The following is a 20,252-nucleotide window of genomic DNA, read 5'->3' on the forward strand; positions in this document are numbered from 1 at the left end:
ACCCAGACAAAATATCATTCTGGAATATACGTTATATTCAAATCAGTCACTCTTATACCAGAAATCGTGATAAGTTCATGATTTCCAAGCACTCCATGGCTTGTTTCACTCGGAGTTTCATATATAACTAAATCATTCTTTATAATGAATTTCTTAGTGAGTTCAGCAATTGCACCTTATATAACTCAAAAAAAACCTGAAACTGAACTTGTTCAATTGGATACCATAAATGCTCTTTCTTTTGTTTGTAATCTGATACTGCGACTGGTTTTTGATTTTTCTCTGTGTACCATCTCATTATTACTTTTATTTCAATATTCATTATTATAATTATAACCTAAGTTTGCGCTGGTCGTGCCCTATCTCTCGAGGGCGCGCCAGTATTATCAACCAACAACCACTTTACACACCGTGGAGTAAGTGATCATTGGGTCCGAGAATCATGAGCCATGAGCAAGCGCAGTGAACCAAGAATAACAGCCTTTTGCATTTGTCTGGCCAAGAATTTTGTCTCAGTACGGCAAGCAGGCATGATTTTGAAATTCGATAGTAGAGGGCATCTTTCCACCAAGGACTTCAATAATCAGAACAATCATCTTGACATAGTAATCTGGATAGAGTATTCGTGGTTTGAAGAGGAAATCTCAATATTTTATTCGATTTTCAGACGATATTCCTCTTGCCAGGAGCTAAAAACTCCACGACAAATATCGTTTTGCTCTGTTAGTCGAGAAGGACTACATCAGACTTATTAACTCGCATGAGCTTGAGCGTGGGGAATGAATAGTTCCGAGAAATTTGACACTACTCGTTCCCCACAACGGATTCAATAGCCACCGGAATGTAGGGCAACACCGACTATACCCATCACGCGATTGCGATAGACTAAGGTGTTGAAGACACCATCCTCCATCCTGACAGGCCATGATGAACCCCTCAGTTACCAACTTCATCCCGCTAGACCTGAGGAAGAGAAAAGTCATGCGCTTTGATAAGCCAATGTTGCTATCATTATAATTATTATTACCATTATTGTTATAAAAATTTATATTAAAGTTATGTTAATCATTTTTGTAAATTTTGGGTCACATTTTATATTACCTAATATGTTTGATGATATTTTCAATGACAATCGAAGTTTTTCATATGGTATTTATAATTTGGTTGATATTTAGTCGAAGCTGAATATTTCTCCATGATTGAATGTGTCGAATGTTTCAAATTTTTGTGTAGTGAATCCAAAATTTGGGTATAATTTTGGCGCGATATCCAAGGAGATATCGATGAAATATCACTAAGTAGTTACCAGAAATATCAACAATTCAGATTCTGCATGAGTTTGTTCGATACCAGCGCCGAATTACAATTATCAAAAATCGTTTCGATTTGCTCAGTTGTTGCTACTTACAAAAAAACATATTCATAATATGTCACATAAATCAAGTTTAATTTTTCAGTAGGTAAAGAAGTTATTTGAATAAAATTTATTGTTCCAAAAATTGCTCAAATAATGTTTCAGTATAATATATAACTGCTCATAAATTTTCATAAAATTCTATAATGAATATTACGTATATATTACTCTGGTGTTTCAATAACTTTACAAAAAAGATATTTTTCAATCGTATCAACCAACTTTCGAAGAATGATGATTGCTTTCCTTCAATCGATACGAAGAGCAGAATATTAAATCCAGTTTTCCGATAACTTCGAAACTCTCTCATCATAACATTTTTAATTAAAAGCCTTTGCCATCTCGACGTCTGCGAGAATAAAATATTTTTAGCTCTTTTAATTAGATACTTCATTTCGGAAAAGAGGGTCGACAAAGCCTGCCATTTTATGACTTCTGCAAAAAGTGCTTATCATCTAATTCAAAATGGTGGGTGAGGGTTTTATAAAAATACCGTTATTGAATTGATTTATTTGGTTGAGTTTTTCCTGAACGAAGTGAGCGTATGACTGAACATATTTTACTGAATTTCATGAGATGAAAATTTCAGTTGTAAGATTTTCTAAGAAATATTTTACTAGAACTGAATACGTAATTCGCTTTGAAACTCTTATTGAGCTGATCGGACAAGTTTAGATTTTTGAAGGTTGTCTTTCGTAGAAGAGCGATAGCTGTTTAACGGAAAAATAGGCTTTAACAACTTATTCAACAGGCCTACAACAAAGTCATAGGTTTGCTTGTTGTTGTAGTTTCTAATTTTTCAGAATAATCAACGAAAAATACAACTTTTTCGTCGCTTGTGTTTTCTTCGAATGTACTTTCGTTTTCGAGAAAAGTAAAATTGAAGCTACTTTGCTGGTTCAGAGCCCAGCTGAAAGTGACAGTGTTGTCATATCAGCGAAAGTCAGAGTTGTCAATTAGCAGTGATTCCATCTTGAATGATTTTACTAACGCTGAAATGGCTGACATGCACTTTATTTATGAATTAGCAAATAGTAATGCGAAAGAAGCACGGAAGATATACCAGAACAGATGTCTTAACAGAGTAATTACATGTTCTGAAACATTTAAAACGCTACATGCAAGATTATGTGAAACTGGGAGTTTTAATGAAACTGTAACAACTCCTGAACTGAAAGAAGTTATGCTTGATGCGATAGGAAGCCCTTCGAATAGTACCAGGAAGATTTCCCTGTAGCTGGAATTCAACCCAAAAACTGTATGGAAAGTTCTAACAAGGAACCTCTTGTATCCATATACAGTGCAGGACCTCAAAATTGGCCAGCTCGCAGTCCTGATATGAATCCCCTAGATTTCTATTCATGTGGTCATCTGAAGGCTCTTGTTTATAAAACTCCTGTACTAGATGTGAATGACTTGAGGATTCGAATAATTGACAATTGCAATGTCATAAGGAATAATACAGGTATTTTTCAACGTATCAGATAATCAATGAGAAATCGATTGCAGTCGTGTATTTTATCAGAAAGTGGGCATTATGCTCATTCAGTTCAAGGTCGAAATTGTTTATTATTTACTTTTTGTTTTAATTGTATGTTGTCCTTTGATAGTTTCTAGAGATGATTTTTCCCCGAAAGCAAAGCTTGATAAGGAGAAAACATAAATGACGAAAAAGTTTTATTTTCAGTCGCTCAATCTGAAAAAAATAAACAATTACAAAAAAGTCAGTGGCGTTTTTTTCTCAATATTATTGGCTGTGGCGCCCACTGAGACGCCACTGGACCTAATGATTTCAATCTAGTTCGGACTGAATTAGCGCCTTATCACTTTAAATAACTGTAGCAAATTTCAACCACATCAGTGTCAGGTTATTTATGATATTTTATGAATACCGTTTTTTTCTAAACTTCTACACTCTGTATCTCAGAAACGAAGCCACTCCGTTGTTTCTTGAGACAACCTAAGGAATCACCCTCTGAAGATTCGTACTATAGTACCTTAGTAGAAATCCAAATTAATTAAAACACATAAAAAACAACATAAGTTTAATAGAGGATAGATTCTGAATGTTTTGAATTACCTAAAGAATTTTCTCCTCGTTTGATCAATATAAAATTTATATAACTACCTACTTACAGTTCGACGTTGTGATTTTGTCGTGAAACAAAACTGTTTGCTCTGTTTCCCGAGCCTCAGTGCGAGCTCCGCACACTCTGAGGAAAATTGGAAAATCGGAAAGTATGTTTTTATGATATTTCAGCTTAGTTATGAAAACTTAGCATTGGAATATCATCTCCTAAGTGTTAAAAAATCTTTTGCAAGATTAATAGCATTTGTTTATTCTATAAAGGGGAACCGGTCATTTTCAGGAAAATGCCGTTTTCACTCAGTTAGACAGGAAAATCATGTTTTCTTCTAAGAGACATCGATAGAACTCTCAACTAGCTTTCGATTGATACCAGAACCATTTCTGTAGTGTGACTGGTTCAGATTTTATGTAGATTTTAGTCCGATTTGAAATTATAATCATCGAAGGAATTTCGCCGAAAGCTCGGAGTCGTTGTTGGCGAACGCGCCTCCGCATGCACCGAGGAATACGGGTTGTGTGAAAGCGATATCCAGCGTAACCGGCTGAATAATGAGCGCCACCCTAACTACACCCAATACGTTTTTGGAGGACAATTTGTTAGTATCAGTGGGCACTGTGGGCAGTTGGGTGAACTCGATGAGTTGATCTATTCTCTTTACCCTCGGAACAAATTGAACATAGAGGTAGCGATTGATTCAATGATTCCACAATAAACATGATTATTTCGTTTACCACAATTTTATACCAATATAGTATATAACTAACGGTGAGTACAAAAATGTGATTGGACAAATTTCAATCAGGAAAATTAAGAATAGAAATATCATCTTGTCCATTTTTTCTAAGAAACTGCAGAAACATTGAAATGAGTTCATGAAGTGAACGAAAATATTTCTTTGTTTTCAACGTAGACTCAGAACCAGATTATAAAACGTATGATTTGAAAACTCAAAACAAATTAACAATGAGGATTTGTGCTTCAATAGCTCTATTCTACTAAATTCGTAAATAGATGTGAGTCAGTATACTATTTCCAAGTTTGAAAAGTCTGCGCCGTCCAATACTGACCTTCAAATCTGCACCCTCCAACAAAATAGAATATTGAACAGGGGACTGAATTGTGGGTGACCTGAAATATAAATTTCTTCAATTAACATAGAACTAGGGGGAGTTTGCCATGGTCAAAATGTATATATATATATATATATATATAGACACGTGTTTCGGGCTTTTGGCCCATCATCAGTATGGTGCAGCCAAGTGTGAGGATGGGCAACACTTGGTTACCAAAAGATAGAAATACAAATGCACAAATATAATCAAAACCAACCTGTTTCGAGTAGTTTGAGTAATATTTTCTGCGTAGAAAAATTGAACAATAGCGGATTTTCACGGGACTACTATTATTCAACTATTACTCAAATTATGCATATTCATTTGTCGGTTTTATATTCTGGATTATTTGCAGATTGTGCTTTGCTATCTTTTCCGATGGAAATATTGATACTGCCACACATAAAATGAATACCCACAAAAAATCGGTCAGTATTTGAAAGGCCATAATCTTACTAGTTGATTTTCCAAAAAATTTATTATTATTGTGAAAAGATGACACGTAAACTGTCCATAACGAATACTCTGCAATGGGTGTGTATCTCTTGGATATTGCTTCACTAAAAAACTACCATTTTTGAAATTGTTTCTATATAGCTTCAATACTATTATGTCTGCAATTCATGCATTCATCATAATAACAGAAGGTACATTGAAATATTCATGCAGTAGATTTAATAATATGAGATAATAAGAAGAGCTTGCAATGAAATTTCCCCCGAAACATTCCATTATGTAGGACATTATATTGCAAACATACCTCATTATTATAGAGGAGTACCAAACGTTTAGTCTGCTCCTGCGGCATACATCTTCATAGGTAGGTAGTAATGTATCTCGAAATTTCATTTTGTTCGGTTCTGTTGCCTCTAATCGTGACCCCCACCGTGAAAGCCTATGTTTTTATACTCCATCATTGTCAGATAATGAAATGAATATTTTCCTTTATGTCGAAGAATTCTGCCAAGATTTAATTATGGAACTATTCTGCTTGGTGCGTATTATTTGGTTGATCTTTATTATGTTGATAAATTCATGAAAACAGAGCCAAAAACAAAGCATTCGTGATTCAACCCTAGACAGCGGTGTTTTGACTCATCAGTGGTGCTAGGTGAACCTCGAATGCATTGTTGAACTCGAGTACCCTTGTGGAACAAGCCTGAGTAAGTAGAAGTGATGACTTCTCAACTTACGAAGACGCCATCAAGTGAATGTGAAAGTTAGGATACTACTAAGTGAGCAATGTTTCGAAACATTAATGAAGCAATTTTTTGACAATAATATGCAACTACTTATCGAGATAATAACTTAGAAAGAAATATTTTCCAGGTCGAGATATTTACAAATATAGGACTGTGTCTGCCAAATAACTGTTGAATTCGAACCACAACACTAAACTCATCTCACACAAAAAATATAACAAAAATATGTTATAATATCTTTCTTTAATTTTCCAATTTCTGTGACACTTGTGATGACCGACTGATACCATGAAGTTCTATATCAATAAGTATTACTCATACATTATCAACATGTTTCCAATGATCATAATGTATTTAATGTTATATATGGAACAAACATTATGAAATTCTCTGATTGATTCTCCGTTACTTGATGAAGATCCATAGTAATTTCAAAAACTACACCAAACGATTTGATTTCCACAAAGTTTATTTGAAAAAATATAATCACAACATGTTTCATTAGCACAGCAGTTTTCTCATGAAATGAAATTCAGTAAACATAATTATTTACATCCTCCACATTACAAAAATGTTTTTATGCCAAGAATGCGAATGAAGAAATCTCTTCCTCTCTACATTCACCAGAAAGACGCCGGAAGAAGGTACCCACCCCTACTTGACAGTTCGCTAAAACAACACCCTATTCAAACGTGTGTCTAGATTTGACTCACATGTCGTAGCAATAATCGAGAGAAATGGCTTGAATTTTGTATGAAAGACGAAAAAAGGTTTTTAGCAATCGACCCCCTCTACGATAATATATGTGTGCGACAAAGACAATGGAACAGGAAAGGAAATTCACATTCTTACGAGGGGAGAGTAGCATGTTTAGATATGCCGATGTGACATTAGACGACTGAGTGAGTCAAATCAAACGGAAACCGAGAAATAGCTATTCTCGAAGTACGTTTCGCGTATCAAATCAATATTATCAGAAGATTATTAAGAGTAATAAATTGTTACTCGTCATTCCACAAGGTTTCAATCCTACCGATCGATGAAATATTTCTAGAAGTTTCTAAATCGTTTTTCTTCGGAAGTTTCTTACAATTTTCATATAAAGATGGAAAATTAGAAAGCCAAACCCATTTTCTCCCAAAATTTTATTTGTTATTACATTTCTATCAATTTACTACTTTCACGGAGCACTTGAAACAAGTGCTCCGCCTTGGGAAGCTATCCAAACGGAGCTGATGAGGTGATAAAACAACTGTGCAATATCGAAACCTCGAAATTTCCCATTGATGATGATAGTGTTCCATGTAAGTAACATTAAATAGCAATATTTCAATGTTCATATGAATGTTCGATTTCATTCTTTCGTGTAATTCAATGTTACCACCTGATGGTAACTATTTTGAAAAATAGTGCGAAGGTTATAAAAGGTTATGATATAGAACTAAAATGTACTGGTGAAGTTCATATTGCATTCAGTCAATTTTTTAATATGATATCGTTTTGGGAAACTGAATGATCACAGGATAGCAGTACATGAAATTGTAGATGACTTATTCTCATGTAACCAACAACCATGTCTTTCCATTGGTCTTTTCTTTCGAATATACAGTTGATTGTAGAACACTATTTGTTTCCTGGAAATGATTCAAAACAAAACTCTTCAATCTATATATAACCGTACTTCTGAATGGGGTATATTATTTGAAACTGTACATTGGATGATGTGGAAAACTGATACTTTATTTTCGACAGTTTCCATCATTTGTAGGAGAGAGTAAATTTCATTCAAGTATTTCAGATCGATATTTTATTCAAGCACTCATTGATTCAATTCATATGAACCAGTTTTCAAATCTTTTGACAATATTGTTTCTTCGGATAGTGTTTAAGGTTAATAAAGAGTTCTTCTTCAAACACACCAAATCTATGTGCACAGAGAGAGACTACTGTAATTCTTATGAAATACTGTTTGATCTCCAGTCAGTCTCGATATTAGTATGAAGATCGCTTTACATTCACGCTTTTCATTATTCAAGACGCAACTGTGCGTCTACGAAAACCCGAATGCACGGAGACAATCATATGTTCTTTATTACGCACTCGAAAACGTGAAATGAAAAAATTGAGACAAATCAAATATCTCATTAACATGTGATAAATGACTGAGAGAATGGAAAAATGAAGAAAAAAGCCTGTGGCATCTGTTGAAGATGTTGTGAAATAAAAAGAAACAGCGAAAGAAAAACTGCGTAAAACTTCAAGCAACTTTTATTTTATTTCATCTTATTGCCCGAGTATAAAATATTTTTCGACCATACTCGATTTTGTGTTGAAAAGTGTTTTATTTTTTATTGTACAGGAAATATCGTTGATTGCATTGCTTGCAATTATGAAATCATACAAGCAGACAAAAATATCTATGATGGGTTTGGTGTAGTTTTCCTAATATATGGTGGAGAATAAGCATATAATATGGAAAAAAGTAGTAGCAATAACTTGGTTTCATTATTATTTTTCATGAACTTATCCGAATGAATAGGAAATGATTTTTGAGAAAGCTTGCAAACTGCGGACGACTAACTTGTGAATTTAGCTTATTTGACTTCATTGTTATAATGCAGCCATCTGCAAGGATGACCAACACTAGTTTGCATTGCAGCAAATAGCACAATTGTATGGAATAATCAACAGAAGCGAGCCGCATATTCGTAGTTTCAACGAGATCAATCATAGAGGTAGTTTAGCTCGTTACCTGCTTTCGATTTACTTTACCATCGGATGATATGTAAACTGAGCTAGAAAATGCCGGAAGTTGTTCTATCAGACAGATCTTGGAAAATTGATTTTTCAATTGTTTCTTCTTTTTCTGCAAGTTTTTTTTCTGCATTTACTTTGCAACGTTGACGTTGAAAACCGAACTGAATTTTTTATTGGGGTTGTGCTAATACTATTATTGATTCCCCCTTATTTTGGTTTGTAATGTTCTAAAACTTCCGCGAAAATTTAACAGATATCTAAATCAGTTTGATAAATGTGTCGAGAAAAATACATATATATTAAAGAAAGAAATATTTCCATTTAAAATTCAGAACATTTACCTTTCTCAATGTTCTTATGCAGTAGGATATGGCAAAAAGATTCTCGAAAACATTCACTTCTGTGGCTAATACCACAAAGGACATTGAATTATAGCGGCAGACATTTGTGCAAGTTTCAATGTCCATCTTTATATGAGCTGAGAAAGTAGCTGTTTCAATTCCCAACCATGGGTGGTTTATTTTTCCTGTATTCGAGGTCTTAGCGTATATATTTTTTATTTCTTCTAGAGACGCGTTCGATATATTCATATATGATTAAAGAAATATTTGAAAATATATTCGATTCGAGTTTCAATCGTCATAATCAATCGATTGGATGATATTTCAGAAGAATTCAATCCTTTTGCTATGAGAGGAATACAACAGTTTTCCACTCACATATGATACTTTTGAAATCATTATATTTTTCAATAACATCATCACTCTCAAGATTGAGAAGAATTTAGACCACCCCCGTAGACATATGTGGGCGAACGAGAGAAAGCTGAAAACGGGCATTTCCCAGCATTTCTCATAATCATCTCGGGTGAACAGGGGCTAGTTAGCCGAGGGGTTAAAACCCCCGAGATGCTGTCCTTTTTTAGTAATATAAAAGAACGCGCTGTGTTTTGGTCTCCAGATAATGTAATGAGGGATTTGAGTTATTGCCTTATTAAATGGTTGTGTTTGTTTTCTCTTTCCTACCTATTTCGTGCATCACTTTTTATACTTATGTAACTAATATCTGTTTCTTTCGAAGCCATCTCTTGTTTGGATGAAATTTTGAACTATTCAGTTAATACCTAAAATGATGTGGACGTCCATTATAATTTGGATGGACAGGCAAATGAAACAAATTTTGAGCAATATAAAAAACATTTTTTTATATAGTTCATATATAAAGCAATTATCGTCACTTACACATCCAATGACATGAATTAATATTTTAAAAGAAAAACAGTCATATATTTTTTCTCCTTGAAAATCGTTATTTACTTCACATAGAGGAAAAAAACTTAATTTTTGTCATGGAACGTAACTTAACATAAATCACTCAATTTTCTTGAGACTTTCTATAAAACCTGATGATAAAAAAATATCATGAATAACTTTGTGTAGATATAGTAGTATAGTATAGTATTGTTTCGAGTTTTGTCATAAATTTATAACGTTGAATGAACTTTTGAAAATCGATCAAAATTGATTTTCTCCTCTCCTACCACATAGTAACAACTACATGATAATGTTTAAAGGAATGGTCATTTATAATGTGGCAATAGAAAAGGTATTGATAAGACATCAATTCTTATTAGATATAAACATCAGTTACCTCAAAGATTCCATCCACAATATAATTGCTCTGTGCACCATACATCTCAGATTAATACATTAGGAGTAATCGCAAAATAAAAACTACTTATGACACGATAAAATCAATTCAAAAAATCTAAGAAACCGACGTTACACGCGTAATAGATGAAGGTATCAATTGCATTGGTTTTGTTTTATGTATTAAACCATTTCGAAGTTTGAGGTTTGTCTTGTGTTGGCTTCAAGTAGCTAGTCACTTATATATTTTAAAATTGAAGGTCATATTTGTATGGAATATTTGATTTTCCAAAACATTGCACTGCATTCGAAAATATCAGGAATGTTCTGGAATGTTATGGAATGCTTTCGAATACTCTCAAATATTCCAGACTCTTCTGAAAAATTCTGGAAGACGGAACGAAAACTTTCTGGATGGATGGAGAATAGTTTATAACTTCCTTTATCGATTCACAATGGTATGACCGTTCCCAAAGGTTTCAAATCATTCCCGAACATTCCATTCTGTTATATTTTCGAATAGTAGGATTACTCGTATTCTGGAATTTTGTAAAAAAAGAAAAATCTAGTCCTAATATATCTCAAAAGAACACCCTTCAGATAAAAAAGGAATATTCTGTGATATACGAATAAAAAGACTGAGATCAACAACCTCAGCAACATTTATAATTACATCTTAAAATTGGAACTGATTCCCCCAGGTTCCCCAAGCAACATATAGTGTGTGGGTTTGGACGCAGTGCTGAGTCTGTCATTCACTTCAATTGTGAGTACTTGGTAGCACTGTACCCATATTCAGATACTTTTGAATTTGCTAGTGTCAACAATGCTGTTGTTGTGTCTTTTGGTAATCCTGTTTTTGTTTTTTACTATCAATTTTTGAACTTCAAATGTCATAATGTCAATTATCAAATTTCAAATATTTCCTATTTCCTCTTTCTTTATGGTTGCTACCACGCTACCAGTGAGTGCCATGCATGGCCAGTGAAATAATTTTTAAAATTTCACATCTTTTAAATATTTAAATAAAATAAGTTTTGTATTTTTTCTCAGAAACATAAACATTTAATGTGTGACACTTTTCTACATGATGAAAAGTATTAACTTTGTTTTTCTCATTGTAACGTCTAACTTTTTACTATAACCTCAAGTTAGTCAGTACATTTTTTATCTACTTGTTTTACAATTTTGTGTTTACAAGAAAACTATCAAAATCACCACGGAGGCAGCTATAGCTACCTGCGTGACATCGGTGTCCAGGAAATAATACAAATATGAAGGTTATTGAGTGTCTTGATATAGATACAGAAGTTAATATAATTGGACGTAGCACTCAAGAAAATGGCAAACCATAGACACGTGTTTCGTGCTTTTGGTCCATCATCAGTATGGTGCAGCCAAGTTTCAAGTGACGTATTCCTGAGTCAATTTTTAAGAAAAAAAGTCTAGATGAACTTATGTCCGAAAATACTTCGTTTCGGAGATACGAGGTGTTGAAATTGAATTTTTTTGTTCGCTTTTTGAAAATAACTCTTGCAAGAAATAAGTCATTTGCACGAAGTTCGGTAGCCGGGGTTTTTTTGACGTGGAAAAACATAATTTCGTATTGATTTTCATGTAACATCTAGAGGGCGCTGCTTACGCTGTCATTATTTATTTCAAATGCCCCTAACTTTTTCGACAGTAAACTTTTGGTACTTTTCATGAAAAAACCTAATTTCCACACCTTTTCCAAATAAAAAAGGTACACTTCCTCAACAACGCTGAAGGTGATCGTTTTCGAAATATTTACAATTTTCTATATCGATGCATATTACTTTACAGCCAAATTTGATTTCAATAATTTTTGTCACTCTCCGCTTGCAAAGTTAATTGAATCGAGTAGGCTATGAAAGTTTGTTTATAAAAATAGAAGTTCGCTGTCACATTTTCAACTATTAATTGACAAATTCACAGTTCGGAGTTTATAAAGTAATTTTTTGGTACCAGACGCATCTATCAGGAAAGGTATCCCCAACGCGTGACTCCTTGTGCAGCGACATTTGCGAATATTTTCCAGCGACTTGGAAGCTCCGGAATCTGGAAGCTTTGAAACAAATTCTGCAGTAGGAGGGCCACGGACTACAAGAACTGTAGAATTGGAGGAGGCGGTTTTCGAAGAAATTAGTGAACATCCAGAGACAAGTACAAGAAAAATTAGTCAAACTTTAAATGTGAGTCACATGACAGTTCACAGAATTTAAAAAAAAAAACAGTAATTATATCCTTATCATATTCAGCGGGTCCAGGCACTTAAACTACGTGATTTCCAACCACGTATCAAATTCAATGAATGGCTTAAAAAAAAGTCGAACAACATCCGCAAATTTTATCGAAAATCCTCTTCACAGATGAGGCTAATTTTTCAAGAAATGGTATCATGAACTTCCATAACAACCACTCCTAGGCGGAAGATAACCCACATGCGATAACGCAAACTCATTTCCAAGACAGATTATGTTTTAATGTATGGGTAGGCATAACTGAAGATTATTTAATTGGGCCCTATTTTTCCCCGTACGTTCGAATGGAGATGCTTACCTACATTTTTTGGAACACGAGCTTTCCCAACTTATGGAAGATGTCATCATTGGTCTCCGAAATCACTCTTGGTTTATGCACGATGGAGCTCCTGCTCATTTTAGTGTGATAGCAAGAATTTTTTTAGACGTAGCATATCCCCAACGATGGATAGGAAGAGAAGGCACTGAGCATTGACCCGCAAGGTAACCGGACCTCAATCCCGTCGATTTTTTTCTTTTGGGGACACCTAATATCAATAGTTTATGCTAGCCCCATTGAAAACGAGGAAATGTTGAGGGATTGCATCATAGCTTGCTGCGAAACGATAAGAAACACTCCGGGAATTTTTCAACGGGTGCGGAATTCTTTGATGAGGAGAGCAGAAGCTTGTATTACTGTTGAGGGTCGTCACTTTGAACAGTTTTTGTAATAGTTGTTTCGTTCAATTTGTATAAGTTTATTTTCCTAATAAATAACATAGTACTTCTCCGAATTGTTTTTTTTTACAAACTCCGAAATGTAGCACTTTCTAATTGAATAATTAAACCTGACAATTTTTTTAATTTGAACTGAACAAGCAGTTCGATAATGCTCGGTTTAGAAGAAGTCTGTACGGGTATACTGTGTATAAAGTTTGATGAAAATAACTGAAATTGCAAAAAACTTGAGACAAAAACCTATCATGTTTTGAAAAATGTCAACGATCCGTATTTCGAAAACGAATCATTCTTCGTTAAACATTGTATAGGAAAAAGTTGTTTATTTTGACGAGATCCACCACATACTTTGTTTTTGTAAGGTTCTCAGCAACTTCACCCTAGGAGCCCTAGGAGCCCTAAGAGCTAAGTAATATGCATCGATATAGAAAATTGTAAATATCTCGAAAACTATCACCTCCAGCGTTGTTGAGGAGGTGTACCTTTTTTACTTGGAAAAGGTGTGGGAATTAGTTTTTTTCATGAAAAGTACCAATAGTTTACTATCAAAAAAGTTAGGGTAATTTGAAATAAATAGTGACAGCGTACCCAGCGCCCTCTAGATGTTACATGAAAATAATACGAAATTATGTTTTCCCACGTCAAAAATACCCGGGTATCGAATTTGGTACAAATAACTTTTATTGCAAGAATTATCTCCAACAACAACAAACAACGAACAAAAAATTTAATTTCAACACCCCGTATCTCAAAACAAAGCATTTTCGGACACAAGTTCATATAGACTTTTTTTCTTAAAATTGTCTCAGGAATACGTCACTTGAATATTTCAACGTACTTATGTTACACCCTGTATATATAGAAAGGTCAACTTTATTCGACTATAGGTTATTTTTGAATTGGGGTATTGAAATACTATTTTCTGCTATTCAAGGTTAAGGAAATTTATTTTTTCCTTTATCAAGAATATCTACAAGATAAATATAATGCAAATATTATATAGTAATGAAAATATTACAAAAGACTCACCAAAGTTAGTTCAAAATATAGAAAAGACATATAAATCCAAACATAAAAAGCCGAAAAGTCAAATGCAAATGTGACGCTGAGAATTTTTGTCACAGCACCAGAGAAAATATGATTATTAAGATATTTGCATATACAGTGAGATTTTGATGATGTGAGTGATCTATAATTTTTTTAAAATTGTTCACTGCGTCACCTGCATTGACGCAGTGGACAATCAACTGCAGAAAGAGTTCATGACCAGCTGGAAATATATTTGTTTGGCCGTGATACCCAGACGGTTCACAACGTTCTAAAGGGACTATGGCCGATACTGATGATGGGGCAAGTGCCCCGAAACCGGTCTGTCGGGTCGAGCAAATGAAATTGATTTCTGCTTTTCATAGTGGAAAATAACTTGCAACGAATCTTCCAGATCGAAGACGTGGCACAGGTGTCTGATGGTTTTACTTCAACTCTGTGCGCGGTATCAAGTGGGTTAGTTGTTTTTCCGTTGGGTATCTGCTACACGTACCTACAAAGTCGTAGGTTTACATGAGAGGCAATGGGTACGGTGTTTACAACTGAACCTTAGGTACCAATCGAGATGATAGTAAACGACCAGATGATACGTCTCTCAAACAATGGAAATACGGTAAACCTGTGGTATAGGGCTTCAATTGCGTTGACACGGTCGCGGCTTCCAATCTAGCCGAAAGTTCGAAGTCTGCTGGAACCGCAGCATTGTTTGCCATAGTCTCTATTATTCGTTCATTAACTCGAAAGGAGAATATGCCAAAGAGCGAAAGATCATCGTTCTACCCCTTTTTTGATAGAAAGAATTAGTATTGCTATTCAACGTGGTAATGCTGCTTCGGTCCTTGGAACTTTTCCTCCTTCACATAATTTTGATGACATCATGCATTTCCCTAATTTCAGAACGGAACTAAAATCTCCTCGAACCAAGCCGAGATATGTGAATATTTATGAGTCTCCTATCAAGGTTAATTCGCAAGTGATTGATCCACCTTCTTTTTTTTCAGTGCGATCAATGGACTTCTTGCCCCCCAAGTATGAGTTGCAGTCTTCGTGGTTCTGGTTCCCCTTCAATGGAAGAGCTTCATGAAGCAAGAGCCGAATCGATCCTTCTACGAAACCCTTCATCACTTGGAAGGATCAATCGGTTCTTAAGCAGATAATGTAAAACATGTTCTTCCTTACGAATCAGTATTGGATTATATAATTTAGGAAATACTTGCTACATGAATAGCATTTCACATTGTTCATGACGAAGAATTTCAAGAACGAGGATTTAATGATAAACAAGAACGAGAATGTTTCCTACTTATTCACCAAACTCAGACACCTGTTCAAGAAGCTTCAGTTTCGTAACCGATTTCCTGGAGTTATTTTTGAATACTCTTCGTGAGCAAAACAATAGCAGAATCAAAACCCCTGACCGCTCTGAATTGAATATTTCCGTACAGTTCATCTCGACTTGTGTTTGTAAATCTTTTGCTAGAAAAATCCTCACTTGTTTACTTTGTAGTAAGAGTTCAAGAGGTAGCAAAAATGTTTGTGAATTTCTGGGAATTCAACTAGCGTTTCCTAATATGACTAGTAACCAGTCCGTGCAAAGATTATTGTTAAATCATCTGGAAATGGAACTTTCAACAGGTGATGATCGATTGTATTGCCAAACATGCGCCAAATTAACTGACTATTATAAGGAAACAAATATAGCTGAGGTACCAGTCAATCTAATAATAACACTGATGATCTTCAAACATGACAACCTCTGAAGAAAGCACCAAACTCTTACGAAGGTTTGAAATAGATGAACACTTCAATCTAGAAGACCACTATTGAAATATTCATGCAGTCATTGTTCACAGTCGCCCCGGAGCGCCAATTAATTTTTATTGCTGTTTTATAATTTCATGATTTGTAATTTGGAAGTTTCATTACATCAGTATTTTATTTTGTTGTAATTTCATTTCAGAGTGATTTTGCTCAATATAATTGTTGCTATTATTTTTTTTTCAACGGTATCGTTTCTTTCAAGGATTTCAAATCATTTTAGATCATATCAGATAGTAGAAGTCCGAACTAATGGAGTTCACCATGAAACATTATCAACCACCTTCAAACAAGTCTTTATTATCAATAATTACTAAAAATTATACCCTTTTACGCAAACTTTTTTCGACCTTGATATCTTGTCCCGGTAAAAAATTAATAGAGGGGACTATAATGATGTATAAATTTTATAGATCACATTTACTCCCTACACCAGGTTGCAGAGATGAAGATCGAGAAAGTAGAAAAGATGGGCTGAAGAGAGTCCAAAACAATTTGAAAAACTAAATTATCATGAGAACATATTTTCCACATTATCCGATTGTAAACTTCTGAGATGACGCTTCAAATGAACGGGAAAGGTGAGCCAAAAGTAAAAGAAACTTGCATAATAGATATTACCTATAAACCATTTCTTGATATTATGAATGGGTCCTGAAGAATTACAAGCTGGCAACACTTCATCTCTTGAAGAGCCCAACTTGATTGTTGAAACACACGTCTAGAAAAGTGTTGCAGTTCTAGTGTTTGGCAGAAGTGCTTATTTTGGTGCTTAACTTTGATTAACTCCCATTTGAAGATTTCCTTTTCGAATTTCAAAAATTAGAAACATGCTGAAAAGACGAATCAGGGTCTGGTTTACATTTAATTTGAGTTTGCGGAAATTGCAACGTAGATTTCCTAAGCTTCATTTCGACTTGCTGTAGTGAATTTCTCGGAAAATCCAATTATGAGATGAAAATAAAGTTTTTCCTCGTCTTATTATTTCGAATTCTGCCATTAAATAAATTAAATTACGTATATATTCTTCATAAGTCAAGCAAGTTAGTTTCTTTGGGAGACTTAATTAGCTTGTTTGAGTCTTGAGCTCGAGAACAGAAATCGACTTTTGAAGTATGATGATGAGCTTTTCTTATTGACGGGCCGTTCCTTTATCCCCGTAGCTTCTATATACTTGGTAAAAGCATAAGCGGAGAGCTCTGCTTTTATAGAAGCAGGCATGCGATTCTCTGAAGACTATGAACATTGTTGATAATTGGATGATGCTCTGATAAATTAGATTTATTATTATTTATATACTGGGTAGTATTTCTGAGTATCAGATGAGTCCGAAGGAAAAACGAAAACTGATCTTCAAGTAATCATAAAACAGTCAAGCCGATAACGAACTAATATGAAAAATATATTTTACTGAACAAAATTAGTGAACGTCCCTTAACCGATTCTGAATGATTGCTGAAACAGGCCGGTCGGTAGCCGGTTGGTTCGACGTGGGTGCTTTGTTCACTCACCCAATCGACCGCCGTGTTATTCAGTAGTTTATGCCGCAGGCTGAACGATCGATTTCCACTTGCTATCGTCCAACCCGTGCTATGATTCACACGTTAAAAGGTAAGTCCTCCTTAGTCTTAGTCCGCACAAGTTTCGACTTCTGATGGTTTTCGTTCGAAGGGGTGCGACAGTTGGTTAACGGAAAAACATTTTTTATTTTTAAACTCTAGATGTCATAAAATTGCATAGCGTAAGCTGTGTGAACTTCAAAAATATTGTGCATATATTGAGAGAACCTGGATTTTTTCATGACTGACGTCCCACAAAACATTGAACTATATTCAAAACTAGCTGACCCGACGAACTGCGTACCGCCTCAGAATTAAATATAATGTGTTAATGTTCAAGACTACAATTTGACATAAAACAAAAAAAGTCGCAAAAACATTACCTAGGAAAAAATACGTGAACATTGTATGTGCAATTTTTTAAGATTTTGTTGAATAATTTACTGAACAAAATATTGGTCGAAAAGTGTTAAGAATCATTTTCCATTCCATAAACTAATGAGCGTAATGGATCAAGAAGTGGGAGCAATTGTGGCAATTAATATTTCTATACCAGCGCAATTGAATCCAGTAAATTCACCGCTATATTTCAACACCTGGCAATATTCATTGTAATTTCCTCAATCATTACAGATTTGTCGGCACAATAATAATCAATTTTCGAATCATATTGAAATGCATCATTTCCAGTCACTCTAGAATGCAATTCTGACTCGCACCAATCAAATAGTTCCAATTCTGAAACTGTATATCTTGGCAATAATATTTTATGTATGATTTTTTGCAGGCGATACGATTGGTTTTGTAATTAAATTATCTCAGTTATGATATCAATTTCGATTGATTAACAGATCGGTGTAGTTACCTACATTGACTTACCTGTTCACATCTGCTTGCCAGGTAGCCATGCACAGAAATAAGTAGGTAAGCCTACCTAGGCATATTCTGTATCTTAAAAAGTATCAGTTGAGATGATGTTCATTCTGTTATGAAGAGAGTGAAGGTGACTATTACTGGAGTTTTATCCCACTCCAGTAATATTCATTACTACACCAAATGTTTCAAACAGCGCAAAAAGTACGAGAGTGAAGGTGATAAAAATAAATTGATTAAAATTGGTTCAATAAAAAACACCTATGTAAATATCTCTATAGGCAAGTTATCGTAGGCATGTTTGCTAATGAATAATATTTGATAAAAAATATGTCTCAAGTTATCTGATGGGTGAAGGCCGATCTCCCTGGGTCTAGTATGCATTATGCTAAGAATGAAAATAGTTGACTTGTCGCAACGAAGTGACCGATATTATCAACTTTTAAGGACAATGTAATTTTCCTGGTATTAGGAAGTTGAAATTCGCACAAATCTCGAAGCGAAGATTTACTAATATTTCAATAGCCTCGCGGCCAAGAATAAATGCGAGGAAACTAATATCATGGCCCGAAAATAATTGTTAGATCTCAAGTCAATTGTTATTTCCAGTTTTGTTTGGGTCATATACTGGCCAACTCATCCAGAGACATAATATTATTAACATTTATTGATATTCAAATTATAAAACTTTATGTCAACTCAAATTTCTAGTTCTCAAGACATGCATTATTTATAATATGATTCCAAAGTGGAAAAATTGATAAAACATTTATTCGAGTTACACCACATACAATGAAAGTGGTGGAATCAATGCTGATGTTTTCATTCAATGTCACCTACGCCTATGTAAGCCAAAAGCCAAATGTAAAAGCTGGGGAAAGAGAATCTTTTTAACAGCGAACGTTTAAAGGCAAGTCGGGAAGTGGGGATTAATTTAGATTGATCAGAGACGGGTCTGGACACAAGGAATTGATTAGGCAATCTGTTTTATCGTGTCCAGTCAAGTGGCCTATATCCGGTATCCATGTTGCCAATAGTTTGCTGTTAAATCTCATGTTCGTGAGTTTCCAAGTATTTGGTTGCGGGCAAATCCAATAACCCAGACAATTTCGAAACAACTTTCATGGTATTATTTAGTGATTGATGTTAATTTAAGTACATATATGTCGAACCTCTGCATTCATGAAGAATTTTTTCATTTTCAAAATACTTTCCAATTATATGTAAAATTTCTAGTCAGAACCAAATTCAAGTCTACGATTTGATAATAAATTTTTTTTGCAGAAAGTTATTTGGTAATAAGCGAGAAACCGTGATAGATATTGGAGTCACTTTGGATTTTTTTAGTCCACTATTAGCCTTATCTCAAATATATCATACCGATCTTTTAAAATCATATCGTCATAATAGATAACGAAGAAGTTGACTACTCGACAAGAGTTGCAATAAATGATTAATAACTACGCCTAATCTCCAGGGTGTTTTCAAGCAGACCGTGAAACAAGCATTCACAAGAATACAAAATAATGAACTCGATGGAATGATTCCACATACAAACTGGTTGAAAAAAATCTGGTACTTGCATAAAAATGTTTTTTCGCCGAAAAACAAACCGTCGATAGAGGAACAATAAGTATTCGTACCGAAATTACGAATAAAACATTACTCATGACGCACATTTAACTCCTCAAAAAAGATGAAGTATGTGACAGGGTATCCTCACAGTCAGTCA

This window comes from Leptinotarsa decemlineata, unplaced genomic scaffold, assembly GCF_025532065.1.
Source record: "Leptinotarsa decemlineata unplaced genomic scaffold, Ldec_3_MD MMD2_tig00026345_RagTag_RagTag, whole genome shotgun sequence".
Lineage (NCBI taxonomy): Eukaryota > Metazoa > Arthropoda > Insecta > Coleoptera > Chrysomelidae > Leptinotarsa > Leptinotarsa decemlineata.